This window comes from Euprymna scolopes, chromosome 46 (genome assembly GCF_053919585.1).
Source record: "Euprymna scolopes isolate OS-2025 chromosome 46, ASM5391958v1, whole genome shotgun sequence".
NCBI classification, from domain to species: domain Eukaryota; kingdom Metazoa; phylum Mollusca; class Cephalopoda; order Sepiida; family Sepiolidae; genus Euprymna; species Euprymna scolopes.
The window spans coordinates 179823796-179835150 of record NC_136527.1 but is presented as its reverse complement, the minus strand read 5'-3'; positions in this window follow the sequence as shown (position 1 = coordinate 179835150).

Here is an 11355-nt window from a genome sequence, read left to right as displayed (position 1 = left end):
CTGTAAGAGTAAGTGGACGAAGAAAAATCTTTAAAAATACGCAAAAGACACACAATTCATAGAAAACCAAACTGTTGCTGAAAACAAATGAAGTTATAAAGGAAACAACTGATTTCTTATGATGAAATAAAGATGAAATAACCTGATGTGAAAATAACAAATTTACTGACTCATACGAGAACTCACAGCGGGGAAAAGCCATATTCTTGCAAAATATGTGAATATTCCTGTTCTCATAAAATACGTTTAGAGAAACGTATGACAAAATACACAATTAGAAAATGCCATTTTCTTGCCAAATATGTGCATGGTCTTATTCTGAGAATTCGCATTTATTCATGTGAGAATTTCAAGTAAAACAGTATTACTTAAAACAAACCTGAAACTACTCATGATTGATGAAAATATCCTTAATAGATAGTTTTATAATAGAACGAAATTTTAGAATATAATACAATATAAAGAAGTAACGAATTGTTTAAAAACGATATTGTTTCTATAACATATAAATATTATATTGATTGCTATAAGAACAACTCGACGCAGAAAAATCTTTTAAAAATACATAAAAGACACACAATTCATAGAAGACAAAACTTTGGCTAAAAACAAATGACGCTATAAAGGGAACAAGTTATTTCTTATATTTTTTTTTAAAGACGAAAATCTATATTCTTGCACACTATATCAATATTTGTGTTCTCATTAATAACCTGATGCGAAAATAACAATAGACAGACGTGATATTTTTGCAAAGAATTCAAGTGTATTTGTATGTATGACAATTTACAGTGAGGAAAAAATTCAACAACTACATAAACAATTGTACTCAATAGTTACAGATATATTCGAACAATTGCCTCTGAATGGATCATTAGAATCTTCAAAATTCCTCTCTCAGAATAGCATATTTTCAGCTTGAATTTACTATCTCAGCTACAACAAAAGAAATGTGGTGGCATCACATGCCCCTCATTACTAACCATCCCCAAAACCATAACAGTTGCTGGAAATTTTGTGTGCATGACTGTTGGAACTTCAGAAGGGTCAGCACATAGTCATCTGTCATTTCTTTGGTTTACCATTTGGTCTTGATCAAAATATTTTTCGTCTGAAAAGAAAAACAAAGAATGTGTTGTGCAACAGGATGCTTTAGTTTGCTTAAAACCTCTTGGATCTTACCAACCGATTTTCTTTGGTGGTCCCGGAGATAAACTGGACTCTCTTCATTACATACGACTTTTATCAAAGATTTTGATGACAAGTCCAACGAATTGTGGCTTCTGAGACATTACGATCTTTTGCAATTGACCTTATTGATTTTGGAGGCTCTCATCAATGATGTTCTGAACTCATTGAACGAATACAGGTGTTCTGATGCTGTCAGAGCGTTGTTGGTGCTTTTTTGCATTTAGCAGCAGGAGAAATTCTGCTATTTTTGTCCTCTAATTCTTTGCGAACTTTAAAGACAAACAATCAGGCAATTTTTCGAAATTGTGCAATTTGCAAATCACTGTGTTCTGCCATTATTGCAACTAATACAGCCTGTCTTTTCCTTTACTGAGTTCTATTAATATATATATATATATATATATATATATATATATATATATATATATATATATATATATATATGCCCGATCATGTTACTTCAAAGAAGAACAAGCAGAATGCATGCAATTGTGTTTTGTTGTAAAGGTATAGTTTTTGGTTAACAAAATCATTATTAAGATTTGTAGAAAGCGACACAGAAATCTAAGCATTGGTTGGATTAATTAACAAAATACGTTTTTACATTGATCAATAGAAATCCCTGATGTCAACATCGTAAAATGAATCTCCAAATTCGATACCTTATTTCCAATATTCCGTTGCCTGCAAATAAATTGACTGATCGAGTGCTTGTAATCCGATATTATAAATCTGCCATTCAATAATATCGAATAAATGCTCAAGTGCTTTAAAACTCGCCAAGGAACCAAAGTCAATCACCTGCCCTTACATCTTGCTATTTACTATTTGCTGTAATAATAAAACATTTCAACTATTCATTTTTTATTGTAGTTTCTTTTATATTGTATTGTTTGATCTGCAGGAGACAACTTTGTTAGACATAAACGTTCATCGATTTATTAATTTTTTTACATTTTTTGCTTCTTTATTTGGTCATGGATTCTGGATCAACTCTGAAAAATAAACATAAAATTATTAAAGTCAATCAAATGAAGTCACCATATCTAATATTCATGTGAGTACCTTAATACTTAACATTTAATTATGGTTGATATTGGAATTTCTGACTGATTGCTTGCTTTGCGAGTTGGAGAATGTTTTTAAAATATGCAAAACATTTAAACGGGCATTTTTTTCATCAACTATTAAAATATGTGTCCTTATCTTAAGTAACTAATCCCTGAGCATATTTTTGAAATGCAAATATTCTTATTACATTATAATGGTATGTGAGCTAGATATTCTCCCGAAAAAGGTCCACTAGAATACATTTAATATTGTTATTAATAACTGAATAATTACAATTCATTTAATATTTTTATTTGTAACTTAATAATTAAAATTCATTTAATATTCTTATCAGTAACTTAATACTTAATATTCATTTGATTTTGTTATCAGTAACTTAATAATTACAATTCATTTAATATTGTTATCCGTAACTTAATAATATAAATACATTTAATATTATTAGTAGTAACTTAATAATTACAATTTCTTTAATATTCTTATCAGTAACTTAATAATTGCTGTGATGAAATAATGGAACTCTCCTGCGCTGTCCTTCTGCTTGTTATAACGGAGTTGCGCCCCTTTTCCTAATATTCTACGGAATGACTTTTTCGATAGACGAACGATGTTACCTCTGCCCATGTAATGTTTTTTTAGTTGAATAAAGCTTCCGTTCGTCCCGTGTTTTTCTCCCTCTCTCTAGAATCTCTTCAATTTATTCAATTCACAAAACATGGAGAAATACCTAAAACCCAAGAGACTTAACTTTGATCCTAGTCAACCTGACGTGGCGGACACGTGGCGCCATTGGAAGAAATCCTTCCATATATTTCTAGAGACAGCTTGCGACTCTCAAGAAACACCGCCCCCAGACAGGCTAAAACTAAATCTAATAAACCTAATTTCTCTGGCGATTTTTAATTTGTCTCGGACATTGACGACTACAATTCGGCGATGGACGTACTAGAGAATGTTTTTATACAGCCTAAGAATATTATATTCAGTAGGCATCTTCTAGTGACGAGGAGACAACAATCAAACGAAACTGTCGACCAATATGCCCGAGTCTTTAAAAAACTCGTTAAAGACTGCGAGTTCCGAGCCGAGACGGAAGAACAAGCGAGGGACGAATATATTCGTGACGCTCTCATAAACGGTATTTTGTCCAACCATATTAGGCAGTGACTACTCAAGAATAGAACACTGGACTTAAAAACCGCCAACGATCAACCTCTCACACTTGAGACATCCCCAAAACAACTAGCGTCATACTCCATCCGGAACTCCATTGCTGCTATTCGGACGGAAGAAGTAGCCGACAACCCCCCGCCTATGAGTGGTGATGAAGAAAATGTTATAGCCGTTACCTCGTGTCTATGCTTCTTTTGCGATAATAACAGACATAACCGAAGTAAGTGGCCAGCACAGAATGCTACATGCCAGAACTGCAAGAAAAGGGAACATTACGCACGTGTTTGTAAGTTGCTTATGGCTATTATAACTATGACTGCTGCTGCTATCAATCCCGGTAAGTCCATCCTTGCTAATAATTTCTCTGAGAGCCTATCTCGCTCGACATTGAGTGTAACTATCAAGGATAAACCTATAGATATACTCGTCGATACTGGTAGGTCTGAAAATTTTATTCACCCTGATAAGTTTGGAGAACTTGGTCTGTCTCGCCTACAACGGAAAGAATTTTCATGGCCAGCAGTTCCCATTCGTCCATTATCCTAGAACATTAGTTAATATCCCTCTATGTAAATAATAGAGAGTACAAAGATGTGAAGCTATCTGTTATGTCGAACCTCTGTTGTGATGCTATTCTAGGGCACGCTGGTCGCTCTATGTATTATTCCGTATCCATCTCTGTTTACTAATTTAACTTCCGACTGTCATTCAATAGTTGTAAAATCCAGGAGACATAACCTTCCTGACATGCAATTTATTCAGTCAGAAATATCGCGTATGCTGAAAGAAAAAAAGTGTAGAACCTTCTCATTCGCCATGGAGGGCCAAGACACTGGTGTTATCGCCCCCAAACCACAAGAAAAGGCTCGTCGTGGATTACCCTCAGACGATAAACCGTTTCACGCTACTGGACGCTTACCCCTTCCCGCAGATAGAAGATATAGTGAACGAAATAGCAGGCCATCAAATTTGACCAGCGCCTATCATCAGGTTGCCATCAAACCAGATGAGCATAAATACACAGCCTTTGAAGCGGCTGGGTCTCTGTACCAATTCTGCCGAATTCCTTTTGGGGTGATAAATGGAGTAGCGAGCTTCCAGCGGGTGATAGACGATATCATAAAGCAAGAAGAACTACGAAACACTTATGCTTATATAGACAACGTCACTATTTGTGAACATAATCAAGCAGAACATGATAGAAACCTGAAAGGTTTTATGGAAAGTGTGGCTAAATATGGTTTAACCCTGAATAAATATAAATGCCTTTATTCTCTTAACTCTGTGGACTTACTTGGGTATACCATAAGCAAGGGTTCGGTAAAACCTGACCCTGACTGGCTCAAAGGGTTGACTGACCTACTGATACCGAAAAACTCTCGGCGAGCAATAGGGATGCTCTCGCACTATTCTAAGTGGATATCAAATTTTTCTGAAAAGTTATACCCCTTAACTAGAGTCAGTGAAAAAAAGGTTGACGCCTTCCTTCTCCTAAAGAAGGATATCGCTAAATCATCTCTGGCCAGTATAGAATCTGATTCACCGCTTGAAATTGAAACGGATGCCTCCCTACCTCAAAACAGTCGGCCCGTGGCTTTCTTTTCTAGAACTCTAACCTCAGCCGAACAAAGACATTCTGCCGTGGAAAAGGAAACTTATGCAATCGTAGAAGCTATTAGAAAATGGCGACACTTGCTACTAGGAAAACATTTTAAGGTAATCACGGATCAAAAAATCGCTCTCTTCATGTTCAATCCTAAAAGTAAAAGGAAAATAAAAAACGAAAAAATTACTAGGTGGATATTAGAACACGCCTGCTTCTGCTAAGACATCGTGTATAGGCCTGGAAAGCATAATGCTGCAGCGGATGTCTCGATTCTGCTTTGCTACTACTGAAAAATTGTTTGAGCTACACAAAAATTGATGCGACCCAGGAGTAACTCGAATGCTGCATTTTGTCAGGAGTAAAAACATGCCTTATTCGGTAAAAGACATAAAAGCTATAACTAAATCTTGTCAAGTTTGTTCTGAGATAAAACCAAGATTTGTGAAGACGTTTCCACAAACGCTCATAAAAGCAAGCCAGTCATTTGAGAGATTAATTATGGACTTCAAGGGACCCCTACCCTCCAACACGCGTAACAAGTACATACAAACTGTGGGTTGCGAATACTCCCGCTTCCCATTTGCCTACTCCTGTGCGGACCTCACTGCTGCTACAGTAAAGAAACACCTATCCAGCCTGTTTTCCATTTTCAGAAACCCTTCTTTCATGCACTCTGATCGAGGAACTGCTTTCATGTTGTAGGAGCTGAAAGAATTCTAACACTCTCGATGCATTGCCACTAGTAGAACTATTGCGTTTAATCCGCAAGGCAACGGACAAGCAGTGAGATACAATGTCATTATTTGGCAGACAGTCAACCTGGCGCCACAGTCTAGTAATCTCCCTATTGTTAGCTGGGAGAAAGTCCTTGACGTAGCTCTCCACTGTATACGTTATTTGCTTTCCACTGCCTCCAATTGTTCACCCCATGAACGGATGTTTACCTTCCAAAGAATATCTTCTTCTAGAGGATCCATACCAACTTGGTTAACTAAGTCCAAAACTGCTCTCCTGAAGCGATATGCACGCGGCAGTAAATATGAGCCACTAGTAGAAACTGTTGATATTCTTAATGTAAACCCTAACTATGCTAATGTGCGGTTGAATAACGGGAGAAGACGACAGTGTCTCTTCGCCATATTGCTTCACTTGGTGAGAAAGACAACAGTACGCTACTACATCTAGAACTGGATTCGACGGAAGCCCCTACCCAGTCTGACTCTCCTATAGCCCCGATGGAGGAACCAGCTAACGCTCCTTCTGCTAGAGGACCCTAAAAACCAGGCAATGGAAGACGTCACGGATCCTAACTTAGAAACTTGCGCATGCCTCTCCTATACCGAGGCTTCTGAATGATAACCTGAGGAGCCTTTCAATAGAGCTGGAGACGACTAACCTTCGACGCTCTTCTAGAGTCCGACGAATACGTCAGTATTTAACAGAGAATTACCTACTTTGACTCTTTTCTCCTTTATTTCTAGCTGTTACACCTGAAGCCACTCGGTCTTTTGGAAACTAGAGGACCTGGACATTTCTGGGCGGCGGAGAATGTGGTGAAATAATGGAACTCTCCTGCGCTGTCCTTCTGCTTGTCATAACGGAGTTGCGCCCCTTTTCCTAATATTCTACAGAATGACTTTTTCGATAGACGAACGATGTTACCTCTGCTAATGTAATGGTTTGTTAGTTGAACAAAGCTTCCTTTCGTCTTGTGTTTTTCTCCCTCTCTCTAGAATCACTTCAATTACCAAATGCAAAATAAGAAACTCTTCTATCTATCTGGATAAGTTTATGTGTTTGAATAAATTTTGAAGTGTTTATGTATTTAAAAAATACTCCCGAGTCTTACGTTAGAACAAGAAAAAAATGCCTGACATGTGACAGTTATGTGGAAGTCCAGGTAATCGCTCAAAAATCAAAATCTAAACAAAATGCTCACAGAAAGCCACCAAATAAATGTCACAGTGACATATTTTTGCAATATTTGTTATGACAAACGATATTTTAATAATATCTTTTCTTTAGTAAATTACTGGGTAAAAGTACAGAATAGTTAACAACACGTGGGCTCAAATCCCATCTTCCAAAATAAAAAAATAAAATCATTTTACGTTACATTTATATATCAAAATATTAAATTAAGTTTTGTTTTTTAATTCCCTTTAATGGCTTTTCAGAAATAAAGGCAAAAAAATAGAGTTAGAAGTTTTTTAGAGGAAAAATTATACTTGGTTCGATTGTAAACATTCAGCAATATTTTTTTTACGTAAAATTTCTAATTGGTCATGGCTGCTGATTTTATAAATACTGGATGAAATATTCAAAATCAAACACAGTTGTCTAGCGACATAAGAAATGTAGACAGAACATTAAAACGATTAAAACGATTAAATACCGAAAAAGGGTATTTGCGGTCCGTGATGTTTTGGGGATGTCACCAAAAAATAAATAAATAAAAAATGGCTGCCCGACCGACAATGTATAAAAACAAATATATGTGACCTTTATGAAGGATGAGATTTAGGTAAAATATTTTACCATGTTTTTTCCACATAAGGAAAATGGACCTCATACTGTTCATTGTTAAAGTGTTTTTTTTTTATTCAACTAGCATCGGTGCCCGGCGTTGCCCGGGTGTTTTGAGGTGTATGCTGAGCAAAAAAAGAAAAAGGTCAATTTTTTTAAGTTTGACCCCCTAAAATTTATTGTTTAGGGCTCACATAAAGTTATTAAGTTAGATCCATGTCCGAGGAACATATATCTAAAATTTCACGTGTTTAGACCCAAAATTGTAGGAAAAGTTTGGTAGAGTTCCCAAGGGTCAAATCGCTGAACTTTGACCCCTTAATCGCCAAATTTCTGTCCGAAAACAAATCACATTGATTTTTCCAAATCTCAGTACCCTGTATATCAAATTTCGAATATGTAGGCTTAAAATTGACAGAGTTATTGCGTAGGGAAATGTACACAGACACAGACACATTCACTTATCTCTCTCTCTCTCTCTCTCTCTATATATATATATATATATATACATCGTAATATACATACAATATATATATATATATATATATATATTGTATGTATATATATATTGTATATATTGTATATATATATATATATATATATATATATATATATATATATATATAAAGTCTGACGAAAGGCTGTTCTTGTGAAAATTTTCAAACGACATAATGTTTGAATTTTCAGAATAGTCTTGCAACAATTGTAACTAACGATGATATACACTAGGTACGGCCAAAAATGCGCGGGCTAAGATATGGAAACCTCGTTTTGAAAGACGATTTATCATAATCTTTTGTAGGTTTCGGGCTACTTATTGATTGTATTTGAAAGATTAGAGACTAAATTTAATTTCCTAAAGGAAAACAAATATTTGTACCCGTGAAAAAAAGTTATGAAAAATATTTGGAAGTTAAATACATTCATTGTAAAAATCCTTTAAAATATAAATATTAGTTTTCTGGGCGTATTTCAAAGATACTTACTAAAGTCCTAAGATATTGAATTAAATAATAAAAAAAACACCTTGTTTGTGTAAAAATAACTCAATTAGCCCTCAAAAAACAAGTAATTTACCGTTCGTCCAAAACGTAACAAACTAAAATTTTGTAAACACGATTATAAGGAGTCTCAAAATTTCAGCCAATCGTTTTAAATATAAGAAAATGCAATTTCCTGTGTACATAATTCGTTGTTTAAAATTTGCTTTTGTTTTAATTTAAAACGTTATTTTGTGAATAAATTTAAATATTGATTGTCATTCATTTTTTCATTTCCGCTCGATTTCTTTATCGCGTGTTCTATTAGAAACGTATATTATTGCACCAGAACAAAATTAATATTTCCGTTCCATTTTGGTGACACCCCCAAAACATCACGGGCTTCTTTACAAATAACCGAAAAAGCAATTTTTGTGCTCAGTTGTTTTAAAATTTAACCAACTTCGAATTCAATTTTTGTGTTTATGATAAAACAATTTATTTTCTAAGTAACAACAAAATAAATAATATATATTGTTTAAAATAAATAAAAAAAATTTCCTTTTAAAATATTTTAAAATTAAAAAATAGTTTTGTATATATATTGTTTGAAAGAAATAAAGTATTTATTCTTTTTTTTAAATAAAATTTGTTTTCATGTCTAATTTTGAAAAAGAAGTTCTGCTTATTTAAAATTGTAAACTTCCGAAATACCGATGTCATTATTTATATATTCTTGGCAAAGTAACATAACTGTGATAACAGAGTTTCGTTCCTTTTATGTGATATAAAAATCAAGAGTATTTTGCCACCTAATCTCCAATCTTTGCCTTTTTTCCTATCAGGTTTAGATTACATTTGTCAATGTCTTGTTACAATTTATTAAGAAAAATTCTCTTATGTGTGTCCAATTCATTAATAAATAACATATATGGAGATAAAAAAGGTTTATTTTTTAAGACTGAACATTTCATAATTATTTGGATTAGTCGAACTAATGTAAACATCCAAGATAAGAATAATGTAATGTTGCAACCAAAGGGGACATAACTCCCAAAAGAGTTACCTGCCCCTTAAATGAGAATGTATTATGTTCTATTTTTCCTCCTCCCCTCACACTATTTTGAGGGCATTGACAACATTTCAAACAGCAGTCAAAATAATTCAAATAATTTTCATATAAAAAATTTCAAATCTAAACATTTCACTTAAACTGATTTTTTTTACATAAACTGAATATTTTAAAGACTTTTGTTATCATGTGCATAGGGTTTGTTTCGACCGAATAATCCTCTGGCCTTTTTCAGGTGATTAAGCGCGACCGGATATGAATTATGAATTTTGTAACTCTATCCAAAGTAATTCCTGCTTTCCATAGTTGATTTTTTACAATGTTTCGGCCTACTACTCCTCTGGCCTTCTAAGGAACCTTACTGGGGATGATTGACTTGTCTGGTGCATGAGTCATTTCAAACTATGCAACTCTACAAATGAACTAGGTGAATTAACAAAAAAAATTGAAAGTCACACTGAAATTATAGAACTTGGAATTTATAATCTTTTAAATTTAATTTTTGTGATCTTTTCTGGTCTCCCATTTTCAGACAAAAAATTCGCAAAAAATAATTACGCAAAATATAAATTCTTATCTCGAAATATAGAATAATTCTTTGTTTTGGATCAGAGCAGAAAAACTCCATGCAATATTCCAACAAATTTACGAAAAAGATCTCACATTGAATGGCAACAAATGTGCATATAACAAAATGTCATTCGATTTCATCCGACAAATATTCGCTAATGAAATCATCAGCTAATCACAAACTTAACAAAAACCAATCGTTGGATTACTCGACCTGAAAAATCTATCAGAAATCAGAACCTTGCTGGTTATGATCGACTTGTGTGGTTTACAGGTCATTTCAAAATATGTAACTCTGACAAATGAACTACGTGAATTTACAACAAAAATTGAAAGTCACACTGAAATTCTAGAACCCTTCAGGTATGCTCACTCGTCCCCTTTGACCTGAAAAACATACTGATATATATATATATATATATACATATATGTATATATATGTATATATATATATGTGTATATATGTATGCATATATATATGTGTGCATATATATATGTATATATATATATATGCATATGTATATATATGTGTATATATATGTGTATATATATATGTATATATATATGTATATATATATATATATGTATATATATATGTATATATATATATATATGTATATATATATATGTGTATATATATGTATAAATATGTGTATATATATGTATATATGTGTATATATATATGTATATATTTATGTATATATATATGTATATATATATATGTATATATATGTATATATATGTATATATATATGTATATATGTATATATATGTGTATATATGTATATATATGTGTATATATATATATATATATATATATATATATATATATATATATATAGTAATGATGAAAATCCTATAAGCATCTCTACATATATCAGAAATTTGGAGGAATTTTTGACACCCCCAACAGGAAACTGCGAATAAAATTTAAAACCTCGTAATTTCTCTTTTTAAAGTGGGTTGTTTATTTATTTTATGTAATATACTTCCAAAATAAACTATCAAAGTCGTTTAAAAAATAATAGAAATATTATTTTTTATTAAAAAACAGTGTTTACAACATGTTTACAAAATATTTTTTACATAAACTGATTATTTTACATAAGTCAAATCAGGGAAAGGAATTATACAAAACAGTGAAATCAAATGAAAAATAAAAAGAT